General features: G+C 36.6%; 1 protein-coding gene and 1 long non-coding RNA gene across 23 annotated transcripts in view; one reads left to right on the top strand and one right to left on the bottom strand.

Moving 5' to 3' along the window:
• LOC105495692 (syntrophin gamma 1) overlaps positions 1-21,126 on the top strand; it is an 893,014-nt gene that overhangs the window by 826,221 nt on the left and 45,667 nt on the right. The gene's annotated exons all lie outside the window — the stretch shown is intronic.
• Positions 1-21,126, bottom strand: part of LOC139355850 (uncharacterized) — a 36,154-nt gene that overhangs the window by 14,570 nt on the left and 458 nt on the right. Inside the window, exon 2 of the long non-coding RNA XR_011607041.1 lies at positions 20,352-20,469. This is a non-coding gene — a long non-coding RNA (uncharacterized lncRNA). The remainder of the gene's footprint in view (positions 1-20,351; positions 20,470-21,126) is intronic.

Raw genomic sequence — 21,126 nt, 5'->3', positions numbered from 1 at the left:
ACCTGGCTAGTTTTTTGTATTTTTTAGTAGAGATGGGGTTTCACCAGGTTAGCCAGGATGGTCTCGATCTCCTGACCTCGTGATCCGCCCATCTCAGCCTCCCAAAGTGCTGGGATTACAGGCTTGAGCCACCGCGCCCGGCCACAAATAGCTTTTAAAAATTAATAATAAGGAATAAAAAGCCAGCTTGATTAAAAAATGAACCATGCCCTTAACAGACACCACACCAAAGATTATATTCAGATAAAGAATAAACATGTGAATACATCTAACCAAAGAGGTGAAAGACCTCTACAATGGGAATTACAAACCACTGCTCAGTAAATCAGAGGTGGCACAAATAAATGAAAAAACATTCCATGCTCATGGATAGGGGAATTAATATCAGTATAATGGCCATACAGCCCTAAGCAATTTATAGATTCAATGCTATTCCTATTAAACTATCATTGAGATTGGAACCAAAAAAGAACCCAAATAGCTAAGCCAATCCAAACCAAAAAAAAAAAAAAAAAAAAAAAAAAAAAACAAAAAAAACACACACGCATACACACAAAACCACAAACTGGATTGGTGGCCAAATAGGAATAGCTCTGGTCTGCAATTCCCAGTGAGATCAACACAGCGGGTGGGCGATTTTTGCATTTCCAACTGAGGTACCCAGTTCATCTCACTGGGACTGGTTAAACAGCGGGTGCAGCCCACAAAGGGTGAGCTGAAATAGGGTGGTGCATCACCTCACCTGGGAAGTACAAGGGGTCAGGGAACTCCTTCCCATAGCCAAGGGAAGCTGTGAGGGACTGTGCCGTGAAGAACAGTTCATTCTGGCCCAACTGTTCACTCCCCTGGAAAGGCGGCTCAAGCAAAGGAGCCAAGCGGTCTTGCTCAGTGGATCCCACCCCAGGGAGCCCAGCAAGCTAAGATCCACTGGCTTGAAATTCTCACTGCCAGCACAGCAGCCTGAAGTCAATCTGGAATGCTTGAACTTGGTGGGAGGAGGTATGTCTACCATGAGGCATGAGTAGGTGATTTTCCCCTCACAGTGTAAACAAAGCCTCCAGGAATTTCAAACTGGGCAGTGCCCACTGCAGCTTGGCAAAACTGCTCTAGCTAGACTGCCTCTCTAGATTCCTCCTCTCTGGGTAGGGCATCTCTGAAAGAAAGGCAACAACCCCAGTCAGGAGCTTATAGATGAAACTCCCATCTCCCCAGAACAGAGCACTTGGGGAAAGGGGCAGCTGTGGGCACAGCTTCAGCAGAATTAAACGTTCCTGCCTGCAGGCACTGAAGAGAGCAGCAGATCTCCCAGCACAGCAATTGAGTTCTGCTAAGGGACAGACTGCCTCCTCAAGTGGGTCCCTGACCCTTGTGCCTCCTGACTGGGAGACACCTTCCAGCAAGAATCAACAGACACCTCGTTCAGGAGAGCTCCAGTTGGCATCTGGCAGGTGCCCTTCTGGGACAAAGTTTTCAGAGGAAGGAAAAGGGAGCAATCTTTGCTGTTCTGCATCCTCCATTGATAATACCCAGGCAAACGAGGGTCTGGGGTGGACCTCCAGCAAACTCCAGCAGACGTGCAGAAGAGAGGCCTGACTGTGAGAAAGAAAACTAACAAATAGGAAGGAATAGCATCAACATCAACAAAAAGGATGTCCACAGAAAATCCCCAACTGAAGGTCACCAATATCAAAGACCAAAGGTGGATAAATCCACAAAGATGAGGGAAAAACAGTGCAAAAAGGCTGAAAATTCCAAAAACCAGAATTCCTCTTCTCCTCCAAAGGATCCCAACTCCTCACCAGCAAAGTAACAAAACTGAATGGAGAATGAGTTTGATGAATTGACAGAAGTACACTTTAGAAGATGTGTAATAACAAACTCTTGTAATCTAAAGAACAAACTCTTCTAATGCTCCAATCTAAAGGAGCATGTTTTCACCCAGTGAAAGGAAGCTAAGAACTTTGAGAAAAGGTTAGAGGAATTGCAAACTAGAATAACCAGTTTAAGGAACACAAATGACCTGATGGAGCTGAGAAACATAGCACGAGAACTTCGTGAGGCTTACACAAGTATCAATAGCCAAATGAAGCGGAAGAAAGGATATCAGAGATTAAAGATCAACTTAATGAAATAAAGTGTGAAGACAAGATTAGAGAAAAAAGAATGAAAAGGAATGATCAAAGCCTCCAAGAAATATGGAACTATGTGAAAAGATGAAACCTACGATTGATTGGTGTACCAGAAAGTGATGGGGAGAACGGAATCAAGTTGGAAACACTCTTCAGGATAATATCCAGGAGGACTTCCCCAACCTAGCAAGATAGGCCAACATTCAAATTCAGGAAATACAGAGAACACCACAAAGATACTCCTCAAGAACAGCACCCCAAGACACATATCATCAGATTCACCAAGGTTGAAATAAAGGAAAAAATGTTAAGTGCAGCCAGAGAGAAAGGTGAGGTTACCCACAAAGGGAAGCCCATCAGACTAACAGTGGATCTCTCTGTAGAAACCCTACAAGCCAGAAAACAGTGGGGGCCAATATTTAACATTCTTTAAAAAAGGATTTTCAACCCAGAATTTCACATCCAGCCAAACTAAGCTTCCTATCCAAAGGAGAAATAAAATCCTTTACAGACAAGCAATTGCTGAGAGATTTTGTCACCACTAGGCCTGCATTACCAGAGCTCCTGAAGGAAACACTAAATACAGAAAGGAAAAAGCAGTACCAGCCACTGCAAAAACATACCTAATTGTAAAAATCATCTACACTTTGAAGAAACTGCAGCAACTAATGGGAAAAATAACCAGCTAGCATCATAACGACAGGATCAAATTCACACATAACAACATTAACCTTAAATGCAAATGGGCTAAATGCCCCAATTAAAAGACACAGACTGGCACACTGGATAAAGAGTCAAGACTTATCAGTGTGCTGTATTCAGGAGACCCATCTCACGTGTAAAGACATATATAGGCTCAAAATAAAGGGATGGAGATATATTTACCAAGCAAATGGAAAGCAAAATAAATAAATAAATAAATAAATAAATAAATAAATAAATAAATAAAAAATAAAAAGCAGTGGTTGCAATCCTAGTCTCTGAAAAAACAGACTTTAAACCAACAAAGATCAGAAAACACAAAGAAGGGCATTACATAATGGTAAAGGAATCAATACAGCAAGAAGAGCTAACTATCCTAAATATATATGCACTCAATACAGGAGCACTCAGATTCTTAAAGCAAGTTCTTAGAGACGTACAAAGGGACTTAGACTCCCACACAATAATAGTGGAATATTTTAACATCCCACTCTCAATATAAGACAGATCAATGAGAGAGAAAATTAACAAGAATATTCAGGACTTGAATCAGCTCGGACCAAGTGGACCTAATAGACATCTACAGAACTTTCCACCCCAAATCAAAAGAAGATACATTTTCAGCACCACATCACTCTTATTCTAAAATTGGCCACATAATTGGAAGTAAAACATTCCCCAGCAAATGCAAAAGAAAGGAAATCATGACAGTCTCTCAGACCACAGTGCAATCAAATTACAACTCAGGATTAAGAAACTCACTCAAAACTGTACAACTACATGGAAACTGAACAACCTGCTCCTGAATGACTACTGGGTAAATAATGAAATTTAGACAGAAATAAATAAGTTATTTGAATCCACTGAGAACAAAGATACAACATACCGGAATCTCTGGGAGGCAGCTAAAGTGGTGTTTAGAGGGAAATTTATAGCACAGAATTCCCACTGGAGAAAGCGGGAAAGATCTAAAATCAATACCCTATCAGCACAATTAAAAGAACTAGAGAAGCAAAAGTAAATAAATTCAAAAGCTCGCAGAAGACAAGAAAAACTCAGATCAGAGCAGAAATGAAGGAAATAGAGATGTGAAAAAACCCTTCAAAAAATCAATGAATCCAGGAGTTGGTTTTTTGAAAAGAGTAATAAAATAGATAGACCACTAGCCAGACTAATAAAGAAGAAAAGAGAAAAGAATGAAGTAGAAACAATAAAAAAAGTGGATATCACCACCGATCCCACAGAAATACAAACTACTACCAGAGAATACTATAAACACCTCTGTTTAAATAAGCTAGAACATCTAGAAGAAATGGATAAATTCCTGGACACAAATACCCTCCTAAGACTAAACCAGGAAGAAGTCAAATCCCTGAATAGAGCAATAACAAGTTCTGAAATTGAAGTAGTAATTAATTACCTACCAACCAAAAAAAGCACAGGACCAGACGAATTTACAGCTGAATTCTACCAGAGGTACAAAGAGGATCTGGTACCATTCCTTCTGGAACTATTTCAAAAATAGAAAGAGAGGGACTCCTCCCTAACTCATTTTATGAGTCCAGCATCATCATCCTGATAGCAAAACCTAGCAGAGACACAACAAAAAAAGAAAATTTCAGGCCAATATTTCTGATGAACATCCATGTGAAAATCCTCAATAAAATAGTGGCAAACGAAATCTAGCAGCACATCAAAAAGCTTATCCAACATGATCACATCAGCTTCATCCCTGGGACACAAGGCTGTTTCAACATATACAAATCAATAAATGTAATCCATCACATAAACAGAATCAATTACAAAAAGCACATGATTATCTCAGTAGATGCAGAAAAGGCCTTCAACAAAATTCAACACCCTTCATGCTAAAAACTCTCAGTAAAATAAATATTGATGGAAAGTAACTCAAAATAATAAGAGCTATTTATGACAAACTCACAGCCAGTATCATACTGACTGGGCAAAAGCTGGAAGCATTCCATTTGAAAACTAGCGCAAAGTCAGGAAACAACAGGTGCTGGAGAGGATGTGGAGAAATAGGAACACTTTTACACTGTTGGTGGGATTGTAAACTAGTTCAACCATTATGGAAAACAGTATGGCGATTCCTCAAGGATCTAGAACTAGAAGTACCATATGACCCAGCCATCCCATTACTGGGTATATACCCAAAGGATTATAAATCATGCTGCTATAAAGACACATGCACACGTATGTTTATTGCGGCACTATTCACAATAGCAAAGACTTGGAATCAACCCAAATGTCCATCAGTGACAGATTGGATTAAGAAAATGTGGCACATATACACCATGGAATACTATGCAACCATAAAAAACGATGAGTTTGTGTCCTTTGTAGGGACATGGATGCAGCTGGAAACCATCATTCTTAGCAAACTATCACAAGAACAGAAAACCAAACACCGCATGTTCTCACTCATAGGTGGGAACTGAACAATGAGATCACTTGGACTCGGACTCAGGAAGGGGGACATCACACACCGGGGCCTATCATGGGGAGGGGGGAAGGGGGAGGGATTGCACTGGGAGTTATACCTGATGTAAATGACGAGTTGATGGGTGCTGATGAGTTGATGGGTGCAGCACACCAACATGGCACAAGTATACATTATGTAACAAACCTGCACGTTATGCACATGTACCCTAGAACTTAAAGTATAATAATAATATTAAAAAATTTAAAAAAAAATAAAATAAAATAAAAAAGAACACTAGCACAAGATTAGGATGCCCTCTCTCTCCACTCCTATTCAACGTAGTTTTGAAAATTCTGGCCAGGGCAATCAGGCAAGATAAAGAAATAAAGCGTATTCATATAGGAAGAGAGGAAGTCAAATTGTCTCTCTTTGCAGATGACATGATTATATATTTACAAAACCCCTTTTCTCAGCCCCAAATCTCCTTAAGCTGAGAAGCAACTTCAGCAAAGCCTCAAGATACAAAATCAATGTGTAAATATCACAACCATACACCAATAATGTGCAAACAGAGAGCCAAATCATGAGTGAACTTCTATTCACAGTTGCTACAAAAAGAATAAAATATCTAGGGATACAATTTACAAAGGATGTGAAGGACCTCTTCAAGGAGAACTACAAACCACTGCTCAGTGAAATAAAAGAGGACACAAACAAATGGAAAAACATTCCATGCTCATGGATAGGAAAAATCAATATCGTGAAAATGACCATACTGCCCAAAGTAATTTATAGATTCAATGCTATCCCCATCCAGCTACCATTGATTTTCTTCACAGAATTAGAAAAAACTACTTTAAATTTCGTATGAAACTGAAAAAGCGCTCGCATAGCCAGGACAACCCTAAACAAAAAGAACAAAGCTGGAGGCATCATGCTACCTGACTTCAAACTATACTATAAGGCTACAGTAACAAAAACAGCATGGTACCAGTACCAAAACAGATATATAGACCAATGGAACAGAAAAGAGGTCTCAGAAATAACACCACACATCTACAACCATCTGATCTTTGACAAACCTGACAAAAACAAGCAATGGGAAAAGGATTCCCTATGTAATAAATGGTGCTGGGAAAACTGGCAAGCCATAAGCAGAAAACTGAAACTGGACCCCTTTTTTACACCTTATACAAAAACTACCTCAAGATGGATTAAAGACGTAAACATAAGCCATAAAACCATAAAAACCCTAGAAGAAAACCTAGGTAATACCATTCAGGACATAGGCATGAGCAAAGACTTCATGACTAAAACACAAAAAACAATAGCAACAAAAGCCAAAATTGACAAATGTGATCTCATTAAACTATAGAGCTTTTGGACAGCAAAAGAAACTATCATCAGATTGAACAGGTAACCTACAAAATGGGAGAAAATTTTTACAATCTATCCTTCTCAAAATGGGCTAATATCCAGAATCTACAAGGAACTTAAACAAATTTATAAGAAAAAGACAAACAACCCCATAAAAAAAGGGGGCAAAGTATGTGAATAGACACTTCTCAAGGAAGACATTTATGTAGCCAACAAGCATAGGAAAAAAAGCTCATCATCACTGGTCTTTAGAAAAATGCAGATCAAAACCACAATGACATACCATCTCACACCAGTTAGAATGGTGATCATTAAAAAGTCAAGAAATAATAGATGCTGGAGAGGATGTGGAGAAATAAGAATGCTTTTACACTGTTGGTGGGAGTGTAAATTAGTTCAGCCATTGTGGAAGACAGTGTGGCGATTCCTCAAAGATCTATAACCAGAAATACCACTTGATGGAGCATTCCATCACTGGGTATATACTGGATGTGGAGCTAGGGGAGGAATAGCATTAGGAAAAAACTTAACATAGATAACGGATTGATGGGTGCAGGAAACCATGATGGCATTGTGTATACCAGAACTTAAAGTAAAATAAAAAAATAAAATAAATACAAACAGGGGGCATGATGTTACCTGACTTTAAACAGGGCTATAGTAACCAAAACAGCATGGCACTGGTACAAAACCAGACACATATACCAGTGGAACAGAATGGGGAACCCAGAAATAAGGCCACACACTTACAAGTATTTCATCTTTGACAAATCTGACAAAAACAATCAATGGGGTAAGGATTCCCTATCCAATTAATGATTCTGAGATAACTGACTGGCCAGCTGCAGAACAAACTGGACTCCATTTTTTGCACCATATACAAAAATTAACTCAAGATATATTAAATATTTAAATGTAGAACCCAAACTATAAAAACTCTGGAATACAGCCTAGGCAATACCATTCTAGACATAGGAATGGGCAAAGATTTCATGATGAAGATGCCGAAAGCAATTACAATAAAAGCAAAGATTGGAAAATGGGATCTAATTAAACTAAAAAGTTTCTGTACAGCAAAAGAAACTATCAACAGAGTGAACAGACAACTTACAGAATAGGAGAAAATTTTTGCAAACTGTCCGTCTGACAAAGGTCTAATATCCAGCATCTACAAGGAACTTAAACAAATTTACAAGATAAAAACAGCCTTATTAAAATGTGGGCGAAGGAAATGAACCACACTTTTCGAAAGAAGACATACATGTGGCCAAAAAACATAAAAAAAGAAAAACCTCAACATCACTGATTATTAGAGAAATGCAAATCAAAGCCACAATGAGATGCCGTCTCACACCCACCAGAATGGCTACCATTAGAAACAAAGCAAAACACAAACGATGCTGACAAGGTTGTAGAGAAAAAGGAAAGCTTTTACCTGGTTGGTGGGAGTATAAATTAGTTTAACCATTGTGGAAGACAGTGTGTTAATTCCTCAAAGACCTAAAAATAGAAATATTATTTAACCCATCAATCCCATTACTGGGTATATACTCAAAGGAATATAGATTGTTCTATCATAAAGAGATGCACAAGTATGTTCACTGCAGCACTATACACAATAACAAAGACATGGAGTCTATCTAAATGCCCATCAATGGTAAACTAGATAAAGAAATTGTGATGTATATACACCATGCAACCCTAGGCAGCCATAAAAAAGAATGAGATCATTTACATTGCAGGGAGATGGATGGAGCTGGAGGCCATGATCTTTAGCAAACCAATACAAGAACAGAAAACCAAATACCACATGTTCTCGCTTACAAAGAGGAGCTAAATGAAGAGACCACAAGGTCACATCGAGAAGAACAACATACACTGAAGCCTATCAGAGGATGGAGGTTGGGAGGAGGGAGAAGAGCAGGAAAAATAACTATTGGGTACTAGGCTTAATACCTGGGTGACAAAATAATCTGTACAAAACTCCTCCATGATATAAGTCTACCCATATAACAAACCTTCATATGAACTTTTTTTTTTTTTTCCTGAGGCAGAGTCTTACTCTGTCACCTAAGCTGGAGTACAGTGGTGAAATCTCAGCTCATTGTAACACTCACCTCCTGGGTTCAAGCAATTCTTGGGCCTCAGCCTCCCAAGTAGCTGGCATTACAGGTGTGCACCACCAGGCCTGGCTACTTTTTGTATTTTTAGTAGAGATGGGGTTTTGCCATGTTGGCCAGGCTGGTCTTAAAGTCCTGACCTCAGGTGATCCTCCTGCATTCACTTTCCAAGTGTTGGAATTTTTTTTTACAGACATGAGCCACTGCACCTGGCCGAGTACTCCTGAACTTAAAATAAAAGTTAAATGTAAGAAAAAGATAGTTGAACAGTTTCTCACATAACAAAACATTCTGTTACCATACAAATCTTATTGCATGGTATTTACTCAAAGTAGCTAAAAAGCTATGTCCTCACAAAAGTCTGCACACGGATATTTACAGCAATTGTATTCATAATTGCCCAAACATGGAAACAACCAACATTCTTTAGTATGTGAATGGATAACTCAACTATGGTATATCTAGAAAATGGAATATTATTGAGCACCAAAAAAAAAAAAAAAAAAAAAAAAAAACCATGAAATGGCATGATGGAAATAAATGCACATTACTAAGTGAAAGAAGTCAATTGGAAAGGATTATATACTGTATGATTCCAACTATATGAGATTCTGGAAAAGGTAAAACTATGAAGATGGAAAAAGACAAGTGATTACCAGTGATTGTGGGAAACAGAGGGATGAGTAGGTTTGTGCACAGAGGATTTCCAGGACAATGAAACTACTCTGCAAGATACTGTAATGATAGATAAATGTTATTATACGTTTGTCAAAATCAATAGTATTTATAATACCAAAAGTGAACCCAAATGTAAACTTAGGACTTTGAAGGATAATGATGTCAATGTAGGTTCATAGATTGTCACAAATGTGCCACTTTGTATCTTTTGCGTATTATTTCTGTGAACATGAAACTGCTCTAAAAATAAAATCTATTATTAATTTAAAAAATCATACACACACTATTAACTAACTGGATCTAACAGACATATAGATGACACTCCACCCAACCACAGTTGAATACACAATTTTCTGAAGGGCACATGGGACATTCTTCAGATTATACCATGTGTTAAGACATAAAATATGTCATGATAGATCTTAAATGATTGAAATAATACAAAATATCTTTTCTGCTCACAATGGAATGAAACTAAAAATCAATACCAGTAGAAACACTGGATAATCCAGAAAGATATGGAAATCAACACCATCCTGTCAACTGGATAAAGAAGAAATCATAAAACAAATTAGAAAATATTTAGAGGAAAATGAAAGTGAAACACAAACATATCAAAATATATGAGACAAAGTGAAAGCGTACTAAAAGGGAAACTTACAGGAGTATAAGTATATATATTAAAAAAGAGGATGAAAACAAAAACTCATCTAAAAATAAGACACATCACAAATCAGTGACCCAACATTACATCTTAAGGAAGTAGAAAAAGAAGAGTAGAATGAAAGCTAGCTAGAAAGGTGAAACAATAATGATTATTATTGGAAAAAATAAAATAGATACTAGAAGAGTAATGAAGAAAAAAATCAACAAAATTAAAGCTTGGTTCCTTGAAAAGATCAACAAAATTTGTAAGTCTTTAGCCTAACTGTCTCAACAAGAAGACCCAAATTACTAAAATCAGAAAAAAAGAGAAGAGACATTTTGATAACACTGTAAAAATAAATGCATTAAGAGATAATTTTATGAGCTATTGCATTTCAGAAATTTGATAACCTAGATGAAATGGATAAATTCCTGGAAATATACACACTGTGAAATGTGAATGAATGAATCTACAGCTATTTAGGGGATTGAATCCACAATCATAAATCTCTCAACAGAGAAGAGGCCTGGACCACATAGCTTTATTGGTGAATTACCAACCATTAAAAAAACCAAAGTTATTCTCAAATTCTTACAAAAAAAATTTAAGAGGTGGGAATGCTTTGTAAGTCATTCTGTGAGGCCAACATTACCTTGACACCAAAGCCAGAAGATACTGCAAGAAAAGAAAACAGTAGCGTAATATTCCTAATGAATATTAACGAAAAAAAATTCTCTACAAAATACTAACAAACAGAATTCAGCAACATATTAAAAGGATTATACAGCATGGTCAAGTAGTATTTATTAATGAAATTCAAGGAAGTTTCAATATATGTAAATCAATCAATGTAATATTACACCTTAATAGAATTAAGGTTAAATGAAAACACAATAATCTTCTCAATTAATATAGAAAAATACATTTGTCAAAATGCATCAACCTTTAACAAAAAACTTAATAAACTAGGAAGAGAAGGAAATTTGAAATATGACAAAAATATCCACAGACAACATTATTTCCAATGATGAAAGACTGAAGGTTTTCTCCTAAAATCAGGAACAAGAATACTTGATTTGACTTCTTCTGTTTGACATGGTATTATTGACAGTTTTAGCCAGAGGTATTAGGCAAGAAAACAAAAGCCAAAAAATTGAAAATAAGTAGTAAAATTATCTCTGTTCACAGATGACATGATCTCTCATGTAGACAACCACACACACACACACCCCCCAGATGTATAAGGCCATTCTTGGATTGGTATAAAGAAATACCTGAGACTGGGTAATTCATAAAGGAAAGAGGTTTAATTGGCTTACTGTTCTTCAGGCTATACAGGAAGCACAGTGCTGGCATCTGATGGTTTCTGGGGAACTCTCAGGGAGTTTTTAGTCATGGTGGAAGATGAAGTGGGAGCAAGCATGTCACATGGTGAAAGTAGGAGCAGAGAGCAGAGAGGAGGCGACAAACTGTGTGTGTGTGTGTGTGCGTGTGTGTGTGCTTTTCTCTTACTTTTTTCTTCTGGCTTCTTTATTTATTTATTCATTTATTTATTTATTTATTTTTTATTATTATACTTTAAGTTCTAGGGTACATGTGCATAACGTGCAGGTTTGTTACATATGGATACTTGTGCCATGTTGGTGTGCTGCACCCATCAACTCGTCAGCACCCATAAACTCGCATTTACATCAGGTATAACTCCCAGTGCAATCCCTCCCCCCTCCCCCCTCCCCATGATAGGCCCTGGTGTATGATGTTCCCCTTCCCGAGTCCAAGTGATCTCATTGTTCAGTTCCCATCTATGACTGAGAGCATGTGGTGTTTGGTTTTCTGTTCTTGCGATAGTTTGCTGAGAATGATGGTTTCCAGCTGCATCCATGTCCCTACAAAGGACAAAAACTCATCCTTTTTTATGACTGCATAGTATTCCATGGTGTATATGTGCCACATTTTCTTAATTCGGTTGGAAAAAACTGCTTTAAAGTTCATATGGAACCAAAAAAGAGCACGTGTTTTTAGCATGAAGGGCTGTTGAATTTTGTCAAAAGCCTTTTCTGCATCTATTGAGATAATCATGTGGTTCTTGTCTTTGGTTCTGTTTATATGCTGGATTAAATGTCCATCAGTGACAGATTGGATTAAGAAAATGTGGCACATATACACCATGGAATACTATGCAGCCATAAAAAAGGATGAGTTTGTGTCCTTTGTAGGGACATGGATGCAGCTGGAAACCATCATTCTTAGCAAACTATCACAAGAACAGAAAACCAAACACCGCATGTTCTCACTCATAGGTGGGAACTGAACAATGAGATCACTTGGACTCAGGAAGGGGAACATCACACACCGGGGCCTATCATGGGGAGGGGGGAGGGGGGAGGGATTGCACTGGGAGTTATACCTGATGTAAATGACGAGTTGATGGGTGCAGCACACCAACATGGCAGAAGTATACATATGTAACAAACCTGCATGATATGCACATGTACCCTACAACTTAAAGTATAATAATAATAAATAAATTTTAAAAAAAAAAGATCTTAAAAAAAAAAGAACGAATTAAAAAAAAAAAAAAAAAAAAAAAAAGAGCACGCATTGCCAAGACAATCCTAAGTCAAAAGAACAAAGCTGGAGGCATCACACTACCTGACTTCAAACTATACTACAAGGCTACAGTAACCAAAACAGCATGGTACTGGTACCAAAACAGAGATATAGACCAATGGAACAGAACAGAGTCCTCAGAAATAATACCACACATCTACAGCCATCTGATCTTTGACAAACCTCAGAAAAACAAGAAATGGGGAAAGGGTTCCCTGTTTAATAAATGGTGCTGGGAAAATTGGCTAGCCATAAGTAGAAAGCTGAAACTGGATCATTTCCTTACTCCTTATACGAAAATTAATTTAAGATGGATTAGAGACTTAAATGTTAGACCTAATACCATAAAAACCCTAGAAGAAAACCTAGGTAATACCATTCAGGACATAGGCATGGGCAAGGACTTCATGTCTAAAACACCAAAAGCAATGGCAACACATTTTTAAATGATCAGATTTCTTGTGAACCCAGTGTGAGAGCTCACTTATTGCCAAGGGGATGGCCCAAGCCATTCATGAGTGCAGATCATTCAGAGATCTGTCCCCATGATCCACACACCTCCTATAAGGCCCCTTCCAAATACTGGGATTAGATTTCAACAGGAGATTTGTGTGGGGACAAATATCCAAACTAAATAACCGCACAAAACCTGTTTTAGCTAATACATAATAGTAGCAAAGTCACAGTATACAAAATCAGCACACACAAAAAAAGAATTGTGTATCTATACACTAACAATGAATAATGTGGAAAAGCATTTGAGAAGACAATTTCATTTATAATAATAGAATAAAATAATTGGAAATATACTTAACCAAGTAGATGAAAGTCTTGTATACTAAAATCTACAGAACATTGATGAAAGAAATTAACTGTATATAAATGAAACAATATCCTGTGTTTATGAATTGAAAGACATATTATTATTAAGATGACAATATGATACAATGCAGTCTTCATCAAAATGTCACTGATGTTTTTCGAAGAAATAGAAAAGTCCATCTTATAACTAATATAAAATTTTAAGGATCCCTGAATATCCAAAACAATCTTAAAAAATAACGAAGTTCTTTTGACTTCTGATTACAAAACTTATTACAAAGCTATAGTAATTAAAATGATGTTGTCCTGTCACAGAGACTGACATAAAAACTTGGAATGGAATAGGGATCACAGAATGAACTTCACATGTGTGGTAAAATGATTTTCAACAAGGGTGCCAAGACCATCCAATGAGGAAAGAGCAGTCTTTTCAACTAATGGTGTTTGTTAGTAAAACAAAACATTCACCTGCAAAAGGATAAAGTTAAATCTTTGCCTTACACCATATGCAAAAATTATCTCAAAATGAGTCAAAGACTTAACTGTAAGACTTAAAATGATAAAAATTGTAGAAGAAAGCATGGAGAAAAGCTTCATTACTTTAAATTTGGCAATAATTTATTTGTTATGACAATGAAAGCTCAAGCAACAAAATAAAAGATAGATAAATTGGACAACATTAAAGTGAATAACTTTTGTACATCAAATGGTACTACAACAGAGTGCAAAGGCCATCCACAGAATGGAAAAATGTATTTGCAAATCATATATGTGATAATGGTTAATATCCAAAATATAAAAAATGCTTATATAACTGAGTAACAACAAAACAAGCAACCCAATTCAAAATGGAACAGGAGTAGATATTGCAACAAACAATATATACAAATGGCCAACAAGCACACAAAAAGATGACCAACATCACTAGCCATTAGTGAAATGTAGGTCAGAACCACAGGAGTTACCACTTTACGTTCATTGGGATGGCAAAAATCAGAAAGAAAACAAGCAAAGTTATTGATGAGGATGTGGAGAACTAGTAACCCTTTCTTTCACATTACTGGTGTAATTATAAAATGATGTAGCCTCAGAAAAACATTTGGGGATTCCACAAAAGGTTGAACATAGGTTACCATATGATTCAATAATGCAGCTTCTCAGTATATACACCAAAGGATTGAAAGCAGGGACTTAAACAGATATCTGTACAGCAATGTTCATAGCAGTATGACTCACAGTTGACAAACGGTGAACGCAACTCAAATGTCCATCAATAAATGAATGGATAAACACAATTGAGATTTTCAGATAATGGAATATTATTTAGCCATGGTGGGCCTTGAAAACCTTATGTTAAGTGAAATCAAAAGCAGAGATGTTTTATGATTCCCCTTAAATGAAACACCTAGAATAGGCAAATTCATAGAGACAGGAAGTAGAATAAAGGGCACCTCGGGTAGTGGGGAAAGATAAGTGAAGACATATGATTAATGAGTACAGAGTTCCTGTTTAGGGTGATAAAAAATATTCTGGAAACGGCTAGTGGTAATGATTGCACAACATTGTGAATGTATTTTACGTTCTTGAATCATACATGTAAAAATCATTATGATGCTAAATTTTATATTATTCATATTTTACCACACCAAAAGAAAATGCAAATATTCTTTTTATTTTTATAATTGTTAATGTTAAATAATAATTTGAAATTAGAAAAGAAGCAATTATAGGCAATATAAAAATACATGAGTATATTTTACTTAATTTTGACTGTTCTTATACAAATGTTTTAGCAATAAAGTAATCAAGATATGGAGTTTCAGTACTTTAAAAGTCTGCTTTTCTTCACATAGGTCTATGTTGAAATAACCTATCATATTGTGTTAAGACCACCTACCCCAGTTGAGCGAACACACAACACATCACACTCAAATCACATGCCTGCCTTAAATGAAAACCTCTCAGGGATATCCACTGGCATCATTGACAAAAAACTGTGAGTCCTTTTTGGTTTAAAGAAAATCTTCGGCCCATCTATTCATGAGAAAAACATTGAAAACATTACAATAGGGGCTAGTCTACAAAATACCTGACAGGACTCCTCAAAGTTGTCAAGTACAGTCTGATAAGGAACTGAGAACCTGTCACAGCCAAGTGGAGCCTAAGAAGTCACACTGAATAAATGTAACACGGCACCATAATGGAAAAAGACATTAGGATAAAACTAAAGAAATCTAAATAAATAATGACCCTACTTAACAATCTTCTGATATTAGTTCATTAACTGTGACAAGACACCACACAGATATCAATAATTGGGCAAACTGGGTGTGGGGTGGGTATGAACTTTCTGATTGTAATAATATTTTTAAGTCATATATATGTATAATATCTATATTTACATATATAGATATTGTAAATAACATGAACATATGTATATCTAATATATAATATTTCCCTGCAAAACATCTTTAGACTTGTAGGATGGGTTCAATGTCATTATGTAGTCAAACAACAAATGCAAGTTTTTTTTTTTTTTTAGTGCTTTTGCTCTTCTGCAGATTGTATGCTATCTAAACATACTACTGTGATATTGGATGATGGGGCATAGTCAAAAATCCTTATAGACTTCCGGAAGGAATTTTGATCTAGTAAGCAATGAATTTCCTTATAAAACTATTAGCTCCAGATTAATGCCCCACCTCAGGAATTCTTGGAGCTACAAATCTGGGAAAGTATTATAATGCACTGTAGGCCCATATAAATTGGAAAAGTGTCTCCTGAAAGAGGATAGCAGAAAATATTGACTTCAGTAATGAAGGATTATGTTGCAGTAATTCCTCGTTGCATCTTTCTGAAATGATGCACTAAACTAGTAGAATTGTTCAGATCATGGACTTAAACTTTTCCTTGAGCATGGTACTCATATACCTCCACATTTGTCAAACTAAGGGTAACTCAAAAATCTAGCATAAATACTACAAGTGTTTTGTGTGCATGAGTGATTTGCTTTTAAAAAATTGGCATATAAAAATTAATATTTAAGAGCACATATAAAGTAAACTGGGGACTAGGATTCTACCTTATCATATGCTTATCTTATGTATTAGTTATACAATTAAGGTAACATTCTATTATTTTATATAATCTCCATGTTGAATTTTTGTTTTATTTCTGTTGTCATTTTAATTCTTACATTTTGATCTTGTTTTAGTATTAATTTGTAGAAGAAAAATGACAATATTATAATTGTTCAAACACAAAAATTTTCACTCCTCCCTCCCTCCCTCCCTGCCTCCCTCCCTGCCTCCCTCCCTGCCTCCCTCCCTCCCTCCCTTCCTTCCTTCCTTCCTTCCTTCCTTCCTTCCTTCCTTCCTTCCTTCCTTCCTTCCTTCCTTCCTTCCTTCCTTCCTTCCTTCCTCTCTTTTACTATTTCTCTCTTTCTGAAAGGGCTCACTCTATAGTGCAGTGGCATAATCACATCTCACTGTAGTGTCAACCACTGGGTTCAGGTGATTCTCCCATCTCAGTCTCCCAGGTAGCTGGACCTACAGGCACATGCCACCAAGCCCAGCTAACTTTTTGTCTTTTTTGTAGACAGGGTTTCATCACGTTGCCCAAGCTGTGTAAGACAATATTTTTTTTAATGTAAGGTACATTTATTCCCCATATACCAAGATAAAACACACACACACACACACACACACACACACACACACACACTTTATTGAGTTGAAGATGAAAGTTGCAATTTTTTTGTCTGGCATTGTTACCTGTCACCATTAGAATACAAATGTCCAGATGGAGACCATGGGTAATGTCTCCTAATTATAAACTTGTAATATCTAAACTGAAAATATTACCACTAGGAAAAGTTATGCATATGACTATTTACTATAGTTGGAGATATGGGTTCAATGTCATTATGTAGTCAAACAACAAATGCAAGTTTATTTTTTTTTTTTAGTGCTTTTGCTCTTCTGCAGATTGTATGCTATCTAAACATGCTACTGTGATATTGGATGATGGGGCATAGTCAAAAATCCTTATAGACTTCCGGAAGGAATTTTGGTATGTTGGCTGGAGATAAACATGTTCTCACTCCTTTTCATTTACCCTTAAATGTATTTATTGGAACCTTTACCAATCTCATTTTCTCAGTGCCAGTGTGAGAGAATCTTAGAGAACAGGCATTTTACCAGGAATTACTTTATGTTTTGCTGGGTGAGGGGGTAGTACTTTCTCATTATAAACTCTGCCTAAAGAGGCTAGGACCTTAAGAAATCTGGGTTTTAAGGATCACTGGTGATATATTAAAATTCGTATTCATGAAATGTTTAACTATAACTTTCTCTTCATATGACAGTGTGAATGTATTGACATAAGTGGTAATTTACAGGCATACCTCTTGTTATCATACTTTGCTTTATCATCCTTCATGTATACTGTCTTTCACAAATTGCAGGTTTCTGGCAACCCTGCATTGAGCCACTCTATCGGCTGTTTTTCCAACAGCGTGTGCTGACTTTGTATCTCTGTGTCACATTTTGGTAATGCTTACAAAATTTCAAAGCTTTTTAAAATTATATTTGTTATGGTGACCTGTAATTAGTAATATTTCATGTTATTATTGTAATTATTTTGGAGCACCATGAACTGTGCCCATATAAGATGGTGAACAATTTTAACCAAAAAAAGTGTGTTCTGACTGCTCCACTGACCAACTGCTCCCCACCTCTCTCCCTGTACTTGTGCCTCCCTATTCCCACAGACACAATAATTTGAAAATCAAGCTAATTAATAATCCTGCAATGGCCTTTCTAAGCATTCAAGTGAAAGACTCACATGCCTCTCACTTTAAATCAAAATCTAGAAATGATTATGCTTGGTGAGAAAGGCGTGTTGAAAACAGAGATAAGCTAAAAGCTGGGCCTCCTGTGACAAACAGTTAAGCAAGTTGTGAATGCAAAGGAAAAGTTCTTGAAGCAATGTAATAGTGCTACTCCAGGGAACACATGCATGATAAGAAAGTGAAACAGCTTTCTTGCTGATGTGGAGAAAGTTTTTGTAGTATGGATAGATCAAACTAGCCACAACATTCCCTTTAGCCGAAGCCTAATCTAGGGGAAGGCTTTCTTTTCAGGTCTATGAAAGCTGATAAAGATGAAGAAGCTGAAGAAGAAAAGGTTGAAGCTGGCATAAGTTGGTTCATGAGGTTTAAGGAGAGAAGCCATCTCTATACCAAAAAAGTACAACGTGAAGCAGCAAATGCTGATGGAGAAGCTAAAGCAAGTTATCCAGAAGATCTAGCTAAGATCATTGATAAAGGTGGCTACACTAAACAACAGATTTTCAGTGTAGATAAAACAGCCTTATATTGGAGGAAGATGCCATCTAAAACTTTCATAGCTAGAGAGGAGAAGTCAATGTCTGGCTTCAAAACTTCACAGGACAGGCTGCCCCTCTTGTTGGGACCATTGCAGCTGGTGACTAACGTGTAGCCAATTCTCATTTACCATTGTAAACATCCTATGACCCTTAAGAATTATGCTAAATCTACTCTACCTGTGCTCTAAATGGAACATTAAATTCTCCCATCTCAGTCTCCCAGGTAGCTGGACCTACAGGCACATGCCACCAAGCCCAGCTAACTTTTTGTCTTTTTTGTAGACAGGGTTTCATCACGTTGCCCAAGCTGTGTAAGACAATATTTTTTTACATGTTTACAGCATGGTTTACTGAATATGTTAAGCCCACTATTGACACCCACTGCCTCAAGGAAACAATTCCTTTCAAAATAATACGGCTCACTAAAAATGTACCAAATCATCCAAGAACTCTGACGGAGGTGTGTAAGGAGGCTAATGTCTTCCTGTCTGCTAACACAATATCCATTCTGCAGTCCATGAATCAAGGAGTATTTTCAACTTTCAAGTTTTATCATTTAAGAAAGGCACTCTGTAAGTCTATAGATACCATAGATAAAGTGACTCCTCTGATGGATCTTGGCAGTCAATTAAAAACTTTCCAGAAAGGATTCACAATTTTAGATGCCATTATAATATCTATGATTCATGGGAGGAGGTCAAAATATCAACATTAATAGGAATTTGGAATAAGTTAAATCAATTCTAACCCTCATAGGAGACTTGGAGAGGTTCAGGACTTCAGTGAAAGAAGGAAATGCAAATGCAGTGGAAATAACAAGAAAACTAAAATTATAAGTGGAGCCTTGAAGATGTGACTGAATTATTGCAACCTCATGATAAAACTTTAGTGAGTGAGGAGTTTCTTCTTATGCAGGAGCAAAGAAAGTAGTTTCTTCAGATGGAATCTACCCTTTGTGAAAATGCTGTGAATATTGTTGAAATGACAACAAAGTATTTAGAATATTACATTAATTTAGTCGATAAACAGCAGCAGAATTTGAGTGAATTGACTCCAATTCAGAAATTGTGTGGGTAAAATGCTATTAGGCTGTATTGCAGACTACAGAGAAATATTTCATGAAAGAGAATCGATGCAGCAGACTTCATTGCTGTCTTATTCTGAGAAATTGTCACAGCTACCCCAACCACCACAAATCACCATCCTGATGAGTCAGCAGCCATCAGCATCAAGGCAACCCCCTCCACTAACAAAAGGACTATGGCTTACTGAAGACTCGAATGGCTCCTAGCATTTTTTAGTAATAAAGTATATTTTAATTAAGGCATATCCATTGTTTTTTAGGCTTAATGTCATTGTGCACTTAATGGACTACAGGATTGTAACAAACATAATTCGTATGTGCATTGGGAAACCAAACAATTTCTGTGACTCACTTTATTTCAATACTTGCTGTTTCATGGTGGTCCGGAACAAAATCCACAAAAGTCCTGAGGTATGCCTGTATATACCCCGACGTATGCCCATATATGCTTTTATCTATCAGATTTTATTCTGAAAAAGATGTGAGACATATACTCTGTTGTTTCTTTACTATTTCATCAGAGACAATAGCTTACATAGGACTGTACTCAGAAAATATTTGACTATATCAGCTATGTTTTGCTGATCTATTTAGAAACCACAAGAAATCATTTTAAAAATATTTGAAACAATAATTTGTAAAAGTATTTTCTATCACATATTTAATGAGGTGAACGTACGCTAAGATAAGGTAAAAAAAACTACATGGCAGGTGATCGTGTTTGAACACACATACACAATTTTCTTTAATGATTTATATCTTTGGTATTTTACTTTGGACATGCATGATTTTAGTTTCAGGACATACCAAAGAGCGAAGTGCTGCACCTACTCCCAGGAAATATGATTTATGATATAGGATAGACAAAAAATTGTTATAGACAATTCCCACTTATTGCCAATTTAATCTTGTATATATCCTTTTTTGTTATTTGGAAAGGCAACAGATTTCTGTTACTTTCTGCTTCAGGGAATTACATTTGTAGAATATGTTTCTGAAAGAGGCCTCTCTACTTTCCAAGATACCATAGACTGATGCGGATGGCTCTATAAAATGCTTATTCTGAATCTCATGAAAGTACCGTGTCAGCTTTTGTCACAAGTGTTTATTCAAGCTAATATGTCAAC

Source organism: Macaca nemestrina, chromosome 8 (assembly GCF_043159975.1).
Source record: "Macaca nemestrina isolate mMacNem1 chromosome 8, mMacNem.hap1, whole genome shotgun sequence".
In the NCBI taxonomy this organism is placed as follows: domain Eukaryota; kingdom Metazoa; phylum Chordata; class Mammalia; order Primates; family Cercopithecidae; genus Macaca; species Macaca nemestrina.
The sequence above is the reverse complement of the archived record's forward strand: the minus strand, read 5'-3'. Positions and strand labels throughout refer to the sequence as shown.